General features: G+C 42.3%; 1 protein-coding gene across 1 annotated transcript in view; it reads right to left on the bottom strand.

The window, feature by feature from the left end:
- SV2C (synaptic vesicle glycoprotein 2C) overlaps positions 1–17,460 on the bottom strand; it is a 243,868-nt gene that overhangs the window by 59,418 nt on the left and 166,990 nt on the right. The window lies entirely within an intron of this gene.

Here is a 17,460-nt window from a genome sequence, read left to right as displayed (position 1 = left end):
CTCAAAATGTCAGGCATCTACCCAGAGTTAAATTTCACCTCTGCTCTCTGGAAAGGCTGACTACATCTTGGCTCAGAAATAAGTTCCTAGCTGCAACCGAATCTGGACATGATTGGTCCTGCTGCATCCCAGTGAATGGTTTTCTAGGGCAATGGTGCCGGAAAAATCAAATGCAGAGTGACTGAGTCTGGGACTAATGTAGCAGTGTTTCATTCACTATCACTTCTCTGAATGCTACTTACCAGAAATGATCTAATGACTCAGGGAGACCACAGTGACAAAGTGCTCGAGCATAGGCAGATTGATGCTCCCTCTGGCAGAGGTAGAGGTAAAATCAGCTTTGACTAGAACGCTAGTTCCCAGAACTTGCAGGTTCACATGTGGGCTCTCTGTCTCCTCACACCCACTCTCATGACAGTTTTGGCAAAGGATAGGCAGGCTCGAGTACCAATTGCAGACTACAGCAGTGACACAGGTAAAGTGGATTCAAAGGTATGCAGCGGATTCCTTGAATATTTATAATGCACCCACCATGTGCCAGGCACCTCACACACATCCTGTTTCATACATGAACAATCTTGTTGACTGCCCATGTAAGGCAATCGAATAAAATACAGGCCAGCAGTTATATCTGATAAAAATTCGTTTTTAGTGTAAGTATATCCCACGCAATATTTGGGACATTCTTCTACTAAAAAGTTTGTCAATTATTTGGAATTCAAATGTAACTAAGGGTCCTGTATTTTTATTTGATAAATCTGAGAACTATACCCCAGGAGACATTTGGTAAAGCCTGGAGACATTTTTGATTGTTATGACCTTGGGAAGAAGGGTTACTACTGGCATTTTGTAGGTAGAGGCCATGGATGTTACTAAACATCTTGTAATACACAGGACAGCCTCACCACCTTCAAACAAGAAGTATCCAGCCTAAAATGTCGACAGTGCTTAGGAGAAGAAATCTTGCTGTGAACTAGTCACAGTGTCCATCCATGTCATAGGTGAGGTACTCATAGGTAATAGACAGAAAGCTTGAGGATACTTTGAAACTTCGTTTTCTGATAGAGGAGTGAAAATGGACTTTTAGGAGACCCCTTTTTATTCCTGCATGAATGTGTTTTGTTTTTATGTTAGTTTTTGCTATGCAATTATAAGCTCTTTGAATATACTTTTTGTTATAAAATTAATCTATAGGGGTTTCCCGTAGTCTTTTTATGCACCTGGAAGCAACTTTATGTACCCTGAAGCTGACAAGTAAAGGTGGCACACAATAAAAGAGTAAAAAGAGTAAAGAAGTGATGTTCCCCCTGGGGTTTTGATAAAAGTGTAGCATTCTCCATCAAATACTTTCTGAAAACACCCACAGCTTATAAATGGTTATTACCACAAAAAAGTAATAACCATATATTTCCTAAAGTGTTTGTATTCTTGTCTCATAAAAATGGGAGAAGTTGGTTCTCAAAATTCCCATGAGTCCTCAGGATTAGGGAAACAGCATCCTTAATAAAAGCACCTGGCACTAACCACATGTCCCTACAAGTTTACCCCAATAAAGCTGCAGCCAGGCAGAGGGATGGGCCCACACTGGATTCCACAAGACCTGCAATGAGAATGCTGGCAATCAGTGTTCTCTTCAGGTCTCTCACAGCTCCTGCCTCCTGGACTCCATGCTCAGTTCTCATGCATCATCGAGCCCCGTGCACCCAGTATCACCAGTGTTCACTGTTTCTCAGCACCCATCCACCATCACAACTCACCTCTCAATAATGAAACTTGCTTCACTGCAGCTGCACTTTCTCTTCCCCTTCCCACCTTTTCCAGAATCTGCCCACTATCAGGTTATTTCCCTTCTGTCTACCTTCCAAATACACCTGCCTATGGTACAAGATCCTTTGCAACCTTGCCCCGCCTGCTTCTCCACACTCATTTCCAACCACGGGCTCCCCAGTCCAGCTCAGTGATCCTCTCCACTGCACTTTTGTGTGCTAAAACTCACGAGGAGGATATTGTTGAAAATGCACATTCCCTTCCTCTGTTACTAGAAATGTCCTGCTTAGGAGGGTTGGGCTGGGACCCAGGGATCTGCTTGTTTGGGATCCAAACAAGCACCCCAGCTGGTTCTTATGCAGGTCTGCACAATGAGAAGCACAGCTTCAGTTCTATGCCATTAATTTCTCTTGCTTGCACCCGCTGTCAATGTGATGTCCCTTGTGTCTCAGCTCAGGCTCTTTACTTTGCTTAGAATATCCCCTCCTCACCCCTGTTGTCTGCCTGGAAAATTCCTACTGATTGCAGGAGCCACATCAAATGTCACTTTTAGAGCTTCCCCTGACTTGTATCTTGCAACAGCCATGCTTGGCATCAGTGCCTTTCTCTTTGGTATATTTACAGTGATGCAGACAACCACTCTCCCAGCATGTATCACCTGTTCTACATATTTGTTTATAATATATACTCTGCTAAATCCCACTAAATTCCAGAGACTGAAAAATTTAACCTGTTTGAATCACCTTAAGTAGAATGGAATATACAAAATAATACTTTACATTTTGGTACACCCTCCACAGTTAAAAAGGCATGAAAGATACAGGCCATCAAGTAATGAAAAAAATCATCATATTGTACTTGGACTTCATATATATGTATTTTTTTAAATTAAATTTTCTTTTCTTTTCAGGCAGCCTCCCAAACCAGAATAGGTTCAGAGACTCCCTCATATATATGCATTAGTCATAAACTTCCAAATGTTTTCAGGTACCCACACATCTGTAAAGTTTTGCCCTCATAGCTCGTATGTCTCTGGCTATACCAGGTATATTTAAAAAATAGAGTTAGAATAACCACATCAGTCACTCATTCCCACCTGTTGCTATGAGCTGTCTAATCTCTTCTTCTATTATTTCTGGAGATGATCAGGAAACATGTCGTGCGTTCAGGAATGCTGCCCTCCCAATCACTGTGTGGATGCCATTTGTTTCTGTTTTTGGGGAATCTTCTGCCGCATGTTTACGCCTTTGATGTGCAGCAAGGACCAACAGATGCCTGCTAGCTGGTGCCACCTCCCAATTTGGAAGTGTCTCTGGAAAAGGTAGACAGTGCAGGCTCTGAACTGGAGCACCTGACTGTTAATCCTGATTCTGCTCATTGCTAGCTGTGTGTCTTAGGCAAGTTAAAACTTAACTGCTTATTGTGTTTTCATTGTGATAAAATATACATAACATGAACTTTCCCATTTAAAACATTTCTTTTACTGTATAATTCTGTGGCATTAAGTACCTTCACCTTGTTGTGTAACCAGCACCACCATCCAGCTCCAGAACAACTTCCATCATCCCAAACTGAAACTCTACCCATGAAACGATAACTCATCATTCCTGCCCTAACCTCACGCTCTGGTAACCTCTATTCTACTTTCTGCCTCTATGAATTTGCCTATTCTAGGGAGCTCATATAAGTGGAATTATACAGTGTTCATCTTTTTGTGACTGGCTTATTTCACTTACCATAATGTCTTCAAGATTCATACATGTTGGCTGGGCGCAGTGGCTCATGCCTGTAATCCCAGCACTTTGGGAGGCTGAGGTGGGTGGATCACTTGATGTCAGGAGTTCAAGACCAGCCTGGTCAACATGGTGAAACCCCGTCTCTACTAAAAATACAAAATTTAGCCGGGGTGGTGGCTCACACCTGTAGTTCCAGCTGCTCAGGAGGCTGGGGCAGGAGAATCACTTGAACTTGGGAGGCAGAGGTTGCAGTGAGCCAAGATCACACCACTGCACTCCAGCCTGGGTGACAGAGTGAGACTGTCTCAAAAAAAAAAAAAAAAAAAAAAAAAAGATTCACACATGTTGTAGCATGTGTCACAACTTCCTTCTTTTTAAAGGCTGAATAATATTCCACTATATGTATACATGATATTTTATTTATACATTCATCCTCTGAGGGACATTTGGGTTGTTTCCACCTTCTGATGCTTGTGAATGAACACAGGTGTGCCATTATCTCTGTGGACTAGCTTTTAATTCTTTTGGGTGTACACTGGATCACATGGTAATTTTGTGTTTAATTTTCTGAGGAACAGCCATACTGACCTAACCCTTCTATATCTCTGTGAAATGGAGCTGTTGTAAGGATTAATTTGAATGGGTTATAACACGTGTGTCAGACCCTGGTCCTGCTAGCATTATTGACAGGCCTAGACCCCAGGCTCCTCTGTCCACTGTTGAGATTTCCTTTTCTCCTCTCTCAAACTGCATTAGGTTCCCATGAATTCTTTTGAGGACATGTTTTTTTAGTTCACTTGAGTTCCCTCTCACTGGTGTTCAAATTAAAAAAGGATAAACTAGCTGGGTGCAGTGGCTCACGACTGTAATCCCAGCACTTTGGGAGGCTGAGGCAGGCAGATTACTTGAGGTCAGGAGTTTGAGACCAGCATGACCAACATGGAGAAACCCTGTCTCTACTAGAAATACAAAAATTAGCTGGGCGTGGTGGCACGCGCCTGTAGTCCCAGCTACTTGGGAGGCTGAGGCAGGAGAATCCCTTGAACCTGGGAGCTGGAGGTTGCAGTAAGCTGATATTGTGCCACCGTACTCCAGCCTGGGTGATAGAGTGAGACTGCATCTCAATAAAATAAAATAAAATAAAATAAAATAAAATAAAATAAAATAAAATAAAATAGGATAAACTATAATCTGTGGGCAAAGAAACTTCAATACCTCCCATGGCCCCTCTCTTTGGGCCACTGGCCATGTTTGTCTCTTTGGCTTTCTTTTCTCAGCATCTTTCTCTCCCCAGTGGCTCCTTCCACTTTCTGCAGGTAGAGTGCTTGTGGGCACACCGCACTTGCCTTTCAGATATGCTCAGATAACACACTTAGTTCAGGCTCCCCCTGTGATAGCCCGTTTTGTAGATTTAAAAAGTGATGATTAAAAAAAGTCAGTCTTCAGGGGAACTGGCAAGATGGCCAAATAGGAACAGCTCTGGTCTGCTGCTCCAAGCGTGATCAACGCAGAAGGTGGGTGATTTCTGCATTTCCAACTGGGGTACCCTGTTCATCTCACTGGGACTGGTGGGGCAGTGGGTGCAGCCCACAGAGAGCAAGCAGAAGCAGGGTGGGGTGGCACCTCACCTGGGGAGTAGGGAGTACAAGAAGCAGTGGAGAGGGCCCTCCCTTTCCCAGCCAAGGGAAGCCATGAGGGACTGTGCTATCTAGCCCAGATACTATGCTTTTCTCATGGTTTTTGCAATCCGCAGACCAGGGGATTCCCTCGTGTGCCTACACGGCCAGGGCCCTGGGTTTCAAGCACAAAACTGGGCAGCTGTTCAGGTAGACACCAAGCTAGCTGCAGGAGATTTTTTTTTTCCATACCCCAGTGACACCTGGAACCCCAGCAAGACAGAACCGTTCACTCCCCTCGAAAGGCTTCAGCCAGGGAGCCAAGTGGTCTTGCTCAGCAGGTCCCACTCCCACGGAGCCCAGAAAGCTAAGAACCACTGGCTTGTAATTCTCACTGCCAGCACAGCTGTCTGAAGTCGACCTGGGATGCTCAAGCTTGGTGGGGGGCAGGGGTGTCCACCATTACTGAGGCTTGAGTAGGTGGTTTTTCCCACTGTCAGCACTAAGGAGGCCTGGAAGTTCAGACTGGGTGGAACTCAACACAGCACGGCAAAGTAGGTGTCACCACACTGCCTCTCTAGATTCCTCCTCTCTGGGCAGGGCATCTCTGAAAGAAAGGCAGCAGCCCCAGTTAGGGGCCTAGAGATAAAACTCCCATCTCCCTGGGACAGAGCACCTGGGGGAAGGGGCAGCTGTGGGCACAGCTTCAGCAGACTTAAAGGTTCCTGCCTGATGGCTCTGAAGAGAGCAGCAGATCCTGACAAGGAGGGTTCTCCTGGCACAGTGCTCAAGCTCTGCTAAGAGACAGACTGTCTCCTCAAGTGGGTCCCTGACTCCCATGTCTCCTGACTGGGAGAGACCTCCCAACAGGGGTTAACAGACACCTCATACAGAAGAACTCGGTGCCTCTTTGGGACGAAGCTTCCAGAGGAAGGAGCAGGCAGGAATCTTTACTGTTCTGCAGCCTCTGCTGGTAATACCCAGGCAAATAGGGTCTGGAGCAGACCTCCAGCAAACTCCAGCAGACCCGCAGAAGAGGGGCCTGCCTGTTAGGAGAAAAACTAACATACAGAAAGCAATAACATAAATGTCAACACACAGGACTCCCACATAGAAACCCCATTCAAAGGTCATCAGCCTCAAAGATCAAAGGTAGATAAATCCATGAAGACGAGGAAAAACCAGCACAAAAATGCTGAAAATTCCAAAAACCAGAATGCCTCTTCTCCTCCAAATGATCGCAACTCCTCTCCAGCAAGGGCACAAAACTGGATAGATAATGAGTTTGATGAATTGACAGAAGTAGGCTTCAGAAGGAGGGTAATAACAAACTCCTCTGAGCTAAAGGAGCATGTTCTAATCCAATGCAAAGAAGCTAAGAACTTTGACAAAAAGTTACAGGAACTGCTAACTAGAATAAACAGTTTAGAGAAGAACATAAATGACCTGATGGAGCTGAAAAACACAGCATGAGAACTTTGTGAAGCATACACAAGTACCAATAGCTGAATCAATCAAGCAGAAGAAACAACATCAGAGATTGAAGATCAACTTACTGAAATAGGCGTGAAGACAAGATTAGAGAAAAAAGAATGAAAAGGAACGAATGAACCCTCTAAGAAATATGGGACTATGTGAAAAGACCAAACTTACAATTGATTGGAGTCCCTGACAGTGACGGGGAGAATGGAACCAAGTTGGAAAACACACTTCATGACATTATCAGGGAAAACTTCCCCAGCCTAGCATGACAGGTCAACATTCAAATTCAGGAAATACAGAGAACACCACTAAGATACTCCCTGAAAAGAGCAACCCGCAATCTCAGGACACATAATTGTCAGATTCTCCAAAGTTCAAACGAAGGAAAAAATGTTAAGGGCAGTCAGAGAGAAAGGTAGAAAGGTCAGGTTATCTACAAAGGGAAGCCCATCAGACTAACAGTGGATCTCTGCAGAAACCCTACTCATCAGAAGAGAGTGGGAGCCAATATTCAACATTCTTAACATAATTTTTAACCCAGAATTTCATATCCAACCAAACTAAGTTTCATAAGTGAAGGAGAAATAAAATCCTTTACAGACAAGCAAATGCTGAGGGATTTTGTCACCACCAAGCCTGCCTTACAAGAACTCCTGAAGGAAGCACTAAATATGGAAAGGAAAAACTGGTACCAGCCACTGCAAAAAACCTACCAAATTGTAAAGCCCATCGACACTATGAAAAAACTGCATCAACTAATGGGCAAAATAACCAGCTAGCATCATAATGACAGGATCAAATTCACCCATAACAATATTAACCTAAAATGTAAATGGGCTAAATGCCCCAATTAAAAGACACACACTGCCAAATTGGATAAAGAGTCAAGACCCATCAGTGTGCTGTATTCAGGAGATCCATCTCACATGAAAAGACACGCATAGGCTCAAAATAAAGGGCTGGAGGAATATTTACCAAGCAAATGGAAAGCAAAAAAAAAAAAAAGAAAAAAAAAAGAAAAAAAATCAGGGGTTGCAATTCTAGTCCCTGATAAAACAGACTTTAAACCAACAAAGATCCAAAAAGACAAAGAAGGGCATTACATAATGGTAAAGGGATCAACGCAACAAGAAGAGCTAACTATCCTAAACATATATGCACCCAATACAGGAGCACCCAAATTCATAAAACAAGTTATCAGAGACCTACATAGAGACTTAGACTTCCACACAATAATAGTGGGAGACTTTAACACCCCACTGCCAAGATCAACGAGACAGAAAATTAACAAGGATATCCAGGATTTGAACTCAGTTCTGGACCAAGCAGACCTAATAGATATCTACAGAAGTCTCCACCCCAAATCAACAGAATATACAGTCTTCTCAGCACCACATCGTACTTATTCTAAAATGAACTACATAATGGGAAGTAAAACACTCCTCAGCAGATGCAAAAGAACGGAAATCATAACAGTCTCTCAGACCACAGTGCAATCAAATTAGAACTCAGGATTAAGAAACTTACTCAAAACTGCGCAACTACATAGAAACTTAACAACCTGCTCCTGAATGACTACTGGGTAAATAATGAAATTAAGGCAGAAATAATAAAGTTCTTTGAAACCAATGAGAATAAAGAGACAACGTACCAGAATCTGTGGAACACAGCTAAAGCAGTGTTTAGAGGGAAATTTACAGCACTAAATACCCACATCAGAAAGTGGGAAAGATCTAAAATTGACACCCCTAACATCACAATTAAAAGAACTAGAGAAGCAAGAGCAAACACATTCAAAAGCTAGCAGAAGATAAGAAATAACTAATATCAGAGGAGAACTGAAGGAGATAGAGACACGAAAAACCCTTCAAAAAATCAATGAATCCAAGAGCTGGTTTTTTGAAAAGGTTAATAAAATATATACACTGCTAGTCAGACTAATAAAGAAGAGGGAAGAATCGAGTAGACACAATAGAAAATGATAAAAAGAATATCGCCACTGATCCCACAGAAATACAAACTACCATCAGAGAATACTATAAACATCTCTATGCAAATAAACTAGAAAATCTAGAAGAAATGGATAAATTCCTGGACACATACACTCTCCTAAGTCTAAACCAGGAAGAAGTTGAATCCCTGAATAGACAAGTTCTGAAATTGAGGCAGTAATTAATAGTCTACCAACCAAAAAACGTCCAGGACCAGATGGATTCACAGCCAAATTCTATCAGAGGTACAAAGAGGAGATGGTACCACTCCTTCTGAAACTATTCCAAACAATAAAAAAAGAAGGACTCCTCCCTAACTCATTTTATGAGGCCAGCATCAACCTGATTCTAAAACCTGGCAGAGACACAACGGAAAAAGAAAATTTCAGGCCAATATCCCCAATGAACATCGATTCAAAAACCCTCAGTAAAATACTGTCAAACCAAATCCAACAGTACATGAAAAGGCTTATCCATCACGATCAAGTCGGCTTCATCCCTGGGATGCAAGACTGGTTCAACATATGCAAATCAATAAATGTAATCCATCACATAAACTGAACCAATGACAAAAACCACATGATTATCTCAATAGATGCAGAAAAGGCCTTTGATAAAATTCAACACTCCTTCAGGCTAAAAACTCTCAATAAACTAGGTATTGGTGGAACATACCTCAAAACAATAAGAGCTATTTGTGAATAGCCAGTGTCATACAGAACGGGCAAAAAGCTAGAAGCATTCCCTTTGAAAACTGGCACAAGACAAAGATGCCCTCTCTCACCACTCCTATTCAACATAGTATTGGAAGTTCTGGCCAGAACAATTGGGCAAGAGAAAGAAATAAAGCATGTTCAAATAGGAATAGAGGAAGTCAAATTGTCTCTGTTTGCAGATGACATGTTTATATATTTAGAAAACCCCATCATCTCAGCCCAAAAACTCCTTAAGCTGATAAAGGACTTCAGCAAAGCCTCAGAATACAAAATCATTGTGCAAAAAGCACAAGCATTCCTATACACCAACAACAGACAAGCAGAGAGCCAAATCATGAGTGAACTCCCACTCACAATTGCTACAAAGAAAATAAAATACCTAGGAATACAACTTACAAGGGACGTGAAGGATCTCTTCAAGGAGAACTACAAATCCCTGCTCAAGGAAATAAGAGAGGACACAAACAAATGGAAAAAAATCCATGCTCATGGATAGGAAGAATCAATATTGTGGAAATGGTCATACTGCCCAAAGTCATTTATAGATTCAATGCTATTCCCATTAAGCTACCATCGACTTTCTTCACAGAACTAGAAAAAACTACTTTAAATTTCATATGGAACCAAAAAATAGCCCAAACAACCAAGACAATCCTAAGCAAAAAGAACAAAGCTGAAGGCATCACACGACCTGACTTCAAACTATGTTACAAGGCTACAGTAACCAAGACAGCATGGTGCTGGTCCAAAACAGACATATAAACCAACGGAACAGGACAGGGGCTTCAGAAATAACACCACACATCTACAACCATCTGACCTTTGACAAACCTGACAAAAACAAGCAATGCAGAAAGTATTCCCTATTTAATAAATGGTGCTGGGAAAACTGGCTAGCCATATAAAGAAAACAGAAACTGGACACCTTCCTTACACCTTACACAAAAATTAACTCAAGATAGATTAAATACTTAAACATAAAACCTAACACCATAAAAACCCTAGAAGAAAACCTAGGTAATACCATTTAGTACATAGACATGGGCAAAGACTTCATGACTAAAGCACCAAAAGCAATTTCAACAAAAGTCAAAATTGACAATGGGATCTAATTAAACTAAACAGCTTCTGTTCAACAAAATAAACTATTATCAGAGTGAACAGGCAACCTACAGAATGGGAGAAAATTTTTGCAATTATCCATCTGACAAAGGTTTACTATGCAGAATCTACAAGGAACTTAAACACATTTCAAGAAAAACAACCTCATCAAAAAGTAGGTGAAGGGTATGAATAGACACTTCTCAAGAGAAGACATTTATTCAGCCAACAAACATAGGAAAAAAAGCTCAACATCACTGGTCATTAGACAAATGCAAATCAAAACCACAATTATATACCATCTCATGCCAGTTAGAATGGTGATTATTAAAAAGTTAGGAAACAACATGCTGGAGAGGATGTGGAGAAATGAGAATGCTTTCACACTGTTGGTGGGAGTTTAATTAGTTCAACCATTGTGGAAGCCGTGTGGCAACTCCTCAAGAATCTAGAACCAGAAATAACATTTGACCCAGCAATCCCATGACTGGGTATATATCCAAAGGATTATAAATCGTTCTACTATAAATGCACACATATGTTTATTGCAGGACTATTTACAACAGCAAAGACTTGGAACCAACCCAAATGCCCATCAATGATAGATTGGAAAAAAAAAATGTGGCACATATACACCATGGATTCACAACCATAAAAAAGAATGAGTTCATGTCCTTTGCAGGGACATGGATGAAGCTGAAAACCATCATCTTCAGCAAACTAATACAGGAACAGAAAACCAAATACCACATGTTCTCACTCATAAGTGGGAGGTGAAGAATGAGAACACATCAACATAGGGAGGGGGACATCACAACTGAGGTTTGTCAGGGGTGGGAAGTGAGGGGAGGGAGAGCATTAGGACAAATATTTAATGCATCCAGGGCTTAAAACCTAGATGACGGGTTGATAAGTGCAGCAAACTACCGTGGCACATGTATACCTATGTAACAAACCTGTATGTTCAACACATGTATCCCAGAACTTAACATAAAAAAAAAATCAGTGTTATTATTGAATAATCATTGATCAACACCATTAGTCTTCAGAGAAATGCAAATTAAAACCACAGTGAGATGCTTTCCCAGGCTTGCCTAAGATTGGTGAGGACACGGGGCAAGTGGCATTCTCATACGTCACTGGTGGGAGTGTAAAATGGTACAACTTAGGAGAACTGACAGGTTTTTATAGAGTTAAACATACACCAACTCTATGACCCAGCAATCCCCATGCTGGGAATTTATCCAAGAGAAATGAAAACATAAGCAGAAGTGAGGCTGCTCAAAAGACAGGTATGATAATGTTCAGAGAGCAGCCTTAAAAAAACTAATTCTTCCCCCAATCCCGTAAAAACCCCACAAAAAACTGGAAACAACCCACATGTCCCCCAATAGGAGAAGAGAGGAATTAGTTGTGGTATGTTTATATAGTGGGATGCCATATAACAATAAAAAGGAACAAACTACAGAGTCACACTGCAACAAACAGGATGAAATTTATTTATTTACTTATTTATTTATTTAATTTATTTATTTATTTTGAGACCGAGTCTCTCTGTGTGCCCAGGCTGGAGTGCAGTGGCGCGATCTCAGCTCACTGCAAGCTCTGCCTCCCGGGTTCACGCCATTCTCCTGCCTCAGCCTCTCGAGTACCTGGGACTACAGGCGCCCGCCACCACGCCCGGCTAGTTTTTTTGTATTTTTTAGTAGAGACGGGGTTTCACTGTGTTAGCCAGGATGGTCTCCATCTCCTGACCTCGAGATCCGCCCGCTTCGGCCTCCCAAAGTGCTGAGATTACAGGCGTGAGCCACCGCGCCCCGCCAGGATGAATTTTAAAAACACGTTGAGTGAAAGAAGCCAGAAGACTCCATATTTTATTTAGATGAAGCTCAAGAATGGGCAGAGCTAATCTTCGGTGACAAAAATTAAACATGGTTGCCTCTGGGGAGGAGAGACAGTGAGTGAAATATGGATGATGGAAATGTTCTATATCCTGTGTTGGGTGGTGGTTACATGGGTGTATAGGATTGTCAAAATCCACTGAACTGTACACTTATGATTGTTGCATTTTTTGAATGTAAAAACCTCAATCTTAAAGAGTAGTGTGATAACAACAACAACAACAAAAATCAGCAAGATTACATTTCCACAAAATACCAAAGCTCCAGGCATAGAAACTTTACAAACTTATCTGATTTGGAATCATTGAAAATGGCATTGCTGTGGATTTCACACTATTTCAACTGGTTGTAAGGACTTGTTTCCATCTGAACATTCTTCTTGCTTTTACAGTAGAGGTGACCGAAGGTCAAGCTCCTTTCAGCCATCTGTGTCCATCACCAAGCTCTCAACAACTAAGATAGCTCCTGAAGAGGACATTTGCAGCCCTGGAAGACTAACAAAGCCGGTTCATTTCTCCTTGCCCAAGAGAGATTTCCTCAGGCAGTTACCCCCTGCCTGTGTCCTATCTAGAATTGTCTGTAGTAGATCATCTGGGTGGATCAAATACAAACGACATCCCGCTCTACCAAAACACCATCCACCAAAGGGCCGGGCAGCAGTTACTGTTTCTAAGCATTCAAGATGCTGTGCAGGAGGCTCTGACCTTTGGGATTGAAAGATTTCTTCACCTCCAACAAACTCCTTACACACACACACACACAAACACACACACAAACACATCACACGCTACATACCACCCCCCCTACACTTCACACACACCACATACCACACCCCCCAGACTACATAAACACATATACCATATACCATACACCACACAATCCACACCCCCACACTACACACATACCACACACCCCATACTATGTACACCCATATGTCACATACCACACATGTCTATACCCCACACACTACACATACACCACACACATACACACACCACACACCCACCCATATATCACACACCACACACGTTCAAACCCCACACACTACACACACACCACGTACACATACCATCCACACTACACCCACCCATATATCACACACCATAGACACACCACCTATACTACATACACCCATATACCACACACCACCTGTGTCTACACCCAACACACTACACACTCATATACACACACACATCTACCTACACACCTATACATACCACACACACACCACATACATGCCACACTTCCACACACACTACACCTACATACACCCATATACCACACACCACCTGTGTCTACACCCAACACACTACACACTCATATACACACACACCCCTACCTACACACCTATACATACCACACACCACACCACACACACATCACACTTCCACACACACACCTACATACACTCATATACCACACACCACCTGTGTCTACACCCAACACACTACACACTCATATACACACACACACCCCTACCTACACACCTATACATACCACACACCACACCACACACACATCACACTTCCACACACACTACACCTACATACCCACACCCACACACTACCATCCGCTGACACTATAGACACCCCATACCACATATATCCATGTCTCCCCACACACACACCACAGACTCATACACCACAGACTCATACACCACACACTCATACACCACACCACACACCACCCACATACAGATGACACTCACACACACCCATACACACCACTACCCCCACACTATACACACTCATATACCGTCCATTACCCCCACACACCATACCACACGACCCCACACATACTACGCACACACCCCACACCCCACCACACCAGATACAACCACGCCACGCACTACACACACCATACAGATACCACACACACACTATACACACACCCACACACATACACTACAGCCCCCCACCACGAGCTATAGAGACTAGCCCCAGTGACAACAATAAGTATAAAGATTAATATATAAGATATATGTTAATAAGATTAATAAGTAGGAACATCAAGGAATTTCTTTGCTTAATTCAGTGGCTCTGGAAGTTTAGGGCACATCAGAACACCTGAGCAGGTTTCTAAAATCTGCAAATGCCTCGAGTCTGACAACTGGCCTACACAAAAAGGAAACATGCCTTGATATAGAAGTAGATTAAGCAAAACAAAAGTAAGAAAAAGCCTTCAGATGTCTGGAGGTAATTTTCATTCAGCTAGAGGCAGGTAGAAGTTCAAATGCAATTTTAGAAACTTAGAAGCCCGATCAAGAGGAACTTGTTCATTAAGTCTGTTTTATAAGTTTTTTGGCCTTGTGAGAGCAAAATGAAGATGTGAACTAGACAGTGTTTGTAAGTTTTATGAAGGTCTCTGTAAGAAAAATAATGACATTTTAAAGGAGGAGACAGAATCAAAGATGATTTGGTAGCAGGCAGAATTCTTGCTGGGAGATGAATTTCCCTGGAAACTGCTCTCCTTCAGAGTTCAATTTGCACAAAGGCAAATCAAAGTGAGTTTTAAAAAACACCACATAAGCCCTCTGATAGACTGAATTTACAGAAGTAACAAAGGCAGGAAAAAACTTCTGCAGAAAATTAAGAGTGATGGACAGGAGTCACAAAGCTAAAACGTGTAAGGGTCGCTTCATTCTATGGTGTGCTCAGAAACAGTGGCCTGTGATTAACCCTAGCCAACACTTGAGGGCACCCTGAGTTCACAAGAGACACACAGACACTGTGCTATTAAAAGTCTCTTCCCTGATAACTTTCACTTGCATGTGTGAGTGGATGTTCTAAGCAATTCAGACCCTGGGGTTGCCCTGAAAGTGTCAAACCTGGGGGCCACAGAAGTGACTGGGATTTTTCTTTCCTCCAGGGCTCACATTCACTCAATGAGTCTGCATTCTAAGTCAATTGCTGCCTTCTTAACTTCAGCCTGGAAAGGTACTCCCCCAGGGGACAGATACAGAATGGAAGGCAAGCCCCACCCTCTAGCTCTGAGGGCCAGAGACTCAGGCAGAGCAGGCAAAGCACAAAGTGGCCTTGGGGAAAGTCAGTAGAACCCAAGGGTCAAGCATGTGCCCTTGGGAGCAAGGGCTGCAGAGAAGAAATGTGTAATGGGGCATTTTTTGCCTGGCATTTCATAAAAATAACCTAGCACATATTTTGCATTCTGTCCCCTTTATTGATTTTTAAAAAGGCATCAGGCAAACTGAACTGACACTGTATTTCCTTTCTGTGGAGATTCTTAGGAGAATCTGAGCCCTCTCTCCCCAGAAGGGCTGAGAGAGGAGCCAAGTCGAAAGAAGAGGCAGGAAGAACCCGGCATTTGGTGGGAGGTGGCTGTGGAGATGAGGGTCTCAAGTGAGGCAGTCCCTCCCCCAGTGACCCAGTGGCTCAGAAGAACCTGAGGGGTGAAGGAGGCGCATAAGGCGGCCAGGTGTGAGCACTCTGATACAGATTTCACCAGGTGAGGGGCTTGGCTTTCACAGGCACGGTGCGGACATGTAAGAGTTACTTGACGGCAACGGACAGACTGGGATTTGGTAGGGAAAATCTAATAGAGCAAAGGGATGCCTGGCTAGACAGACACAGATCCAAGCTAGGACAGTGGGGCCTAAGGACCACTCTAGGGCCACAGTTAAGAAGGAAATGTGATACATTCCTCAAGGGCTAGTGAGAAAAGGACTAGAACCAGGGACGAAGGAAAGAGACAACCATGGACATTCTGGGGTGGAGGAGTACAGGGTTCCTGCATGGGAGGATTGGGTGACATGGGAAGATGGTCTCCAGACCGGCTGATCTTGTCTCCAAACCACTTGCTATTGTTATAACCAGAATGTATTTGTGAATCCCAGTCTGGGAAAACAGACAGATTCAAAAGAGTGAGCTAAAAACATATGCTTTATGATTTTGACAATGCTTTATGGTTTTAAAAATCCCTGGCAGGAAAAAAAACTTAATTTATCTCAAAAATAATCTTTGGCTACCTTGATGTATTAGAAATTACTGGAGAGATCCACAGAGCTTATTAATGATATTAAGAGTGATCATTAATATTATATAAATAGCTATTCTTCTTTCCATAGGACAGAATAATAGGGAAAATCTCAAAATCTTAGGTTAACAGAGTATTTCCTGACAGTGAGTATTAAAAAATGTAGACAAAGTAAAACCCATTTGGGGTGGGGTGGAGAGAGGATTTATAAAAAATAAATATAAAACAACACTTAGAGTCTCATTTGTACCAGGAAAAGGGGTGGACTTCAGCCAATACGCCTATCTCAGATGCTTTTGATCATTTTCTTCTACCCTCAAATAGCAGTGTGATTGTTTCTTGGTTACAATAATAATACATGTGTATGTGGCAAACAATACAGAAAATAATTTAAAAGAAGTAAATCACTCCAAGTTTCATCACTCAGAGATAAACATAATTAACATTTTGGATTTAGTACAATTAGTGAGAGTCTTGGGGAAAGTAGAAGCTTCATTCATTAAGATTTTTGAAATCTGAATTATAGTTCACAACACATCAGAGGCAATCTGTGTATTTCAGATAGAATGTTTGGGCATATCTATGTCAGATGTTACCTTCCATGCCTGGAAATTTCCATGGAAAACAGGCAGTTCATAAGGGCTAAAAGGGTGAGATCAAGTGAGTGACACCATTGTAAAGCTCACCATGGAGGTTTGAGTAATGCTTGCCTTCTGTCTCACTCCAGCTGGGGCTCTCAAAACTGCTTCCACCGACACTCTCAAGGAATAGATGGAAAAGGAGGGATGTGAATAATGCTGTTATTATGCCACATTGACTGGCTGGATGTGTAGATGCATTACATTTATTTTTAAAGTTTTAATCTCTCTCTCTCTCTCAATCCTACATATGTGTTTAATTATATATATATTTAATAATAGAGACAGGGAGGTGATTTCTCCCTATGTTGCCCAGGCTGGTCTCAAACTCCTGGCCTCAAGCGATGCACCTGCCTTGGTCTCTGAAAGTGCTGGGATTTCAGGTGTGAGCTCCTGCACCCAGCCGATGCATTACATTTCTACCTTCTGCCAAGTCTAATGAGGGAAGTAGTTCAAGTTTTTAAAACTCAATGAGAATAGTCTGCAGCAGAATCTTTAAAAACTTATGATAGGGAGAAAATT

This window comes from Macaca fascicularis, chromosome 6 (genome assembly GCF_037993035.2).
Source record: "Macaca fascicularis isolate 582-1 chromosome 6, T2T-MFA8v1.1".
NCBI classification, from domain to species: domain Eukaryota; kingdom Metazoa; phylum Chordata; class Mammalia; order Primates; family Cercopithecidae; genus Macaca; species Macaca fascicularis.
This window is presented reverse-complemented; position numbering and strand designations above follow the sequence as displayed.